Here is a 4,562-nt window from a genome sequence, read left to right on the forward strand (position 1 = left end):
ACTTGTCCTGTTTGTTGGGAACACAAGAAAATAGGAGGATGAAAAGGGGAAAAAGGGAAAAAGAAAAAGAAAAAGAAATTAGGAGATGGATCTAGTCACGATGGGCCTACACCACGGGTCCGCGCTTAGCCCGTTTCTGTTTGCTGTGGCAATGGACGCTCTGACAAGCCACATTCAAGGAGAGGTACCGTTGTGCATGTTGTTTGCAGATGACATTATGTTTATTAACAAGTCGCAGAGCGGTGTTAACGCCAGACTAGAGATTTGGCGACAGACTCTGGAGTCGAAGGGTTTCAAGTCGGCAGACAAAGACAAAGATCTGCGCAGAGTGCGAGTTCGGTGATGGGAGACGGGTAGGGGACGAGGACGCGCAACCGGATACTCGTGTCATCCCGAAGAAAGAAAGTTTCAAGTACCTAGGGTCGATCATCCGGGGACCGGCGAAATTGACGACGATGTCCACGCGTCGTATTGGACGGGATGAATGAAATGAAAGCTCGCGTCGGGGGTGTTGTGCGATAAAGGTGCTGCTTTCTAAAAGGAAGGTTCTAGAAAGCGGTGGTTAGACCGACTATATTGTATAGGACGGAATGCGACCCAGTTAAGAAAGCTCGTATCCCGAGAAGATGAAGGTAGGCGAGATGCGGATGCGAGATGATGTGCGGGCATACGGGAGAGAGATAGGATTCGGAATGAGTGATTCGGGATAAGGTGGGTGTGGCCCTGTGATGGATAAGATGCGGGAAGGAGGTTAGAATGGTTCGGCCGTACGTAGCGGAATCTGTGTCTGATATGCGCCGGTGAGGAGGTGTGAGAGGATGGCGGTGGTGGGCACGAAGAGAGGAGGTGTGAAGAAGGCGCAGAGAGGTGATTCGGCGGGGCAGCGGCGGCTACTTCGTACATCGAGGACATGACCGGTGATAGGAGAGGTGGAGGTCGAGTATCAGGGTGGAGGGCTAGTGGGGGGCCGCGAGGTTTCTTTTCTAGTATTAGGAGTATTTTTACCCTGCTTCTATGTGTTAGGTCTTGTCTATCTTTGTTGTTTTATCATGACTTCCTTGTTCTTGCTTATTTCTCATTTTCGCATTGTTTTGATTTGCTTGTCCGTATCCCCCGACTCTTTTCCCTTTTTTTTTCCTTGTTTTCTTTTAGGCGAGGTCTTTCGCAAACAAACCTCCCTACCTTCCGGTGGGTAAGCTGGTCGCGTACACTTTACCCTCCTCAGATCTCACATTGTGAAATTCAACTGGGTATGATATTGTTATTGTTGTTGATCTTTTATATAAAGAAAGATATTTATTTCCTTTGTTTTTATTATATAAAAAAAATAAAAAATGGTAAACAAGTCTAGTTCTCCAACTTAGTGGAAATATAAGTAAAAATGTGCAAATAAGTGCAATGTGAAGAGGATATTCTGTAGTTATGTCCCACTAGAATGATGACTATTAGTTACTATCCATTAATTTTAATTTCACTGGTTACTTTTATATATTATATTCGCCCTTGGGAGTATCGTTTTAAATGACAGGTTCATCCGTACATCATATTACTTACTTTTGACAACTGCAATATTAAAACCTTTTTTTGTGCGGAATGCCCTCAAAGGCACTTGTCTTTAATTTTTATTATCCCTCAAATTGATGGTCTTTAATTTTTGTCATTCGCTAAAAATCTTTTGGTTTCGGAGTCGAAGTTTTGCTTACTTAAAAAATAAAAAAAAAGTCACAAGGTAGAGTTTAAATTCGCAAGGCAGAGTTTTGCCTCAATCTCTACCTGATCAGGCAGAGTTTTGCCTTAAGGCACAGTTTGAAACTCTGCCTTAAGGGACAGTTTAGGGTAGAGTTTTGCCTTATACCTGAAGGTATTTTTTTTATTCAGTTAAAATTTTGCAAAACTCTGCCTTAAGGCTTAATTTTTGCCCGAATAGGCCTGATTTTGCTACGAAACTCTGCCTTGAGAATTTTTTTTATTTTTATATAATTTTATTAAGCCGGAGTTTGAACCTAGGACTTTGGGATAGTAGACGAAGGGCAAAAATTAAAGACCACCAATTTGAGGGACAAAACTTAAAACCAGTGCCTTTGAAGGACAATCGCGCAAATGACTGACATTAAAACATTTGTTCTTGCAATAGGAAATTGCAAGTTGTAATTTGCTAATGTTGAGATTTTATTCAACATTGTAAAATTAAATACATATCTACATGAAAATACTACCTTGGAGTTGCTTCATCAGTCAAATCATTTGTCTAGGCAGAGTATATATAGCAAATTAGCAATAACTGAGTGGACTCTTACTAGAAAGTCGAGAATAACCTATAATCATTGACTTACAAAGGCCAATAAGTGATAACTCATGTCACTAGTCTTAATTTCTATCTACTTGAAAACTGATGGGAGTGTATGACTTTCTTCAAGGAAGCGGACATTTCTACCGCAATTGATACAATTATGCAGCGCAACATTTAATATATATATATACATAATAAAAAAGGATCCAGACAAAATATAAGAATTAATAAGAATTTATTTTCAAGAGACAAAAAATTCTCACGTTAAAAATTAAGGCCTCATTTAGATAAGAAAATAAATTATAAATAAGAGATCAGTCAAGCATAAAATATAAATGAAGTTTAATTACTTATGTTAACTTCCTCTTCAAGCCAAAAATAACACACTTTGAAGTATCTGAAAAGAGAAGGGATGCGAATACGAAACAAAACAAAAATTGTCAAAATTGTATTGCCATATTTTGTTGGATAGGTGCCTTTTGTCTTCTTTTTTAAATTAAGGAGGATTAAAAAATTGAGCAAGAAAAGAGCCTGCATGATTTTCCACCTTAGTTTGCCAACCATTGAGAAGTTGCACATACAGAGAATTGAAAGTCCACATCTTGGTTGTCTCAGAGTCAATGGAGACTTCTATATTTTTCCACCTTCTTATTTTAGGATTTTTCTTATACATATGTATATATGATCATCCATAATTATTAACAATTGAATATGTTTTCAGTGTCACATATTATATGACGGGTCCATAATTATTAACAATTGAATATGTTTTTAGTGTCACATATTATATGACGGATCCATAATTATTAACAATTGAATATGTTTTTAGTGTCACATATTATATGACGGCTTCCTCCTATGATATGTTTTTTAAAGTAAAAGATTCCATGTTGCATGAGAAAAGACAGATATGCATGCTTTTATTTATTTCGTGTTGGACCATTAATTGTTTATTTAACTTTCAAGCTGTTATTCTTTAAGCTCCAAAGAGGGTCTTTAGCTGTTTTTTCCCTTTCATTTTATAATTTATTTTATTGGTTTTTTTCTTACGTTCTTTCAAGTACATAATCAGGGGCAGAGCCAAGAAGGACTGACGAACCCCTTCGGCGAAAAATTATACTATTTATACATAGTTAAAATTATTTTTATATATATATCGTAGATGTTGAACCCCCTTTGACTTTTTCGTGTCTTTACCTTTTTATAATTTAAACCCCTTTAATGGAGATTCTGGCTCCGCCACTGCACATAATTATAAGTTTAGGAAAATAGAGTACTGAAGCTAATATCCAAGTAAGTTTTAGTTGGAAAATGGTCTAAGATAGATTTTCCATTTTCCCAATTAAAACTTATCCTTCGAGATCTTGACATATTTACTAGAATTCTTTCTTTACTTTACATTGCACGATACATATACAGGAGCTGAGGTAAAAGCCGAAATACGAGCTCAGTCAGATTCAACAGCTTTTGTTCAAACTGTTTCACTTAATTAGTGTTTAACAACTGGTCATTATTAGATCTTGGCAGCCTCATGATATATAGATGTGGTGTTATCACCTATTCCCTTCTGTTCATTTTGCTTGTTGTCCTTAGTAAAAATATAAATATAATAAATGATTCAAAATAGTTGTTATTTTATAAAATCAAGATATAATTAATTATTAGTTTCAACCTATATCCTTACTCAATAAATGTAGAGAGATTAATATGATAAAATACAGAATAATATTAAATGGAGATCAAATAAAAAAAGGCTAATTTAATCATGTTATCAATTTAATTAATATTTTCTTAAGGCGTGAAAAAAGAAAACATGACCGGAGGAGTAATTGTTTCACTTAAAAGTGTTTGACAGCTAATCTTTGCACATTCATTGACTTCTTTACTCTTGATTTGAACTGATAAATTAGCTTTTGGTTGAAAATGCACCGTGCATTAATTAGAAAAGTCAAACAGGATTTCATTTTTCTTAATTATGCAGTGACATGCTACTGTGGTCGTCAACTTTTGTCTTTGTCGACTGCCTTTGACAAGAACCAACATGGAGTTTTCTTGATAAATCTTATAAGAAAAAAGTTACTGCTTAATTAATTTATTTACTTATCATGACCGGAACTATTATCATTATTCATGTTATCATGATCTTAAATGTTTAAGGAATAAACGAAACCTTCTAGTTGGTGATGTAGGTGACAATATTGCTAGAAAATATAAACGCTGTTATCACCAAACAATATCCTGGACAAGAAATATAATTCAAACCCTTTTTTTT

Source organism: Lycium ferocissimum, chromosome 4, assembly GCF_029784015.1.
Source record: "Lycium ferocissimum isolate CSIRO_LF1 chromosome 4, AGI_CSIRO_Lferr_CH_V1, whole genome shotgun sequence".
In the NCBI taxonomy this organism is placed as follows: Eukaryota; Viridiplantae; Streptophyta; class Magnoliopsida; order Solanales; family Solanaceae; genus Lycium; species Lycium ferocissimum.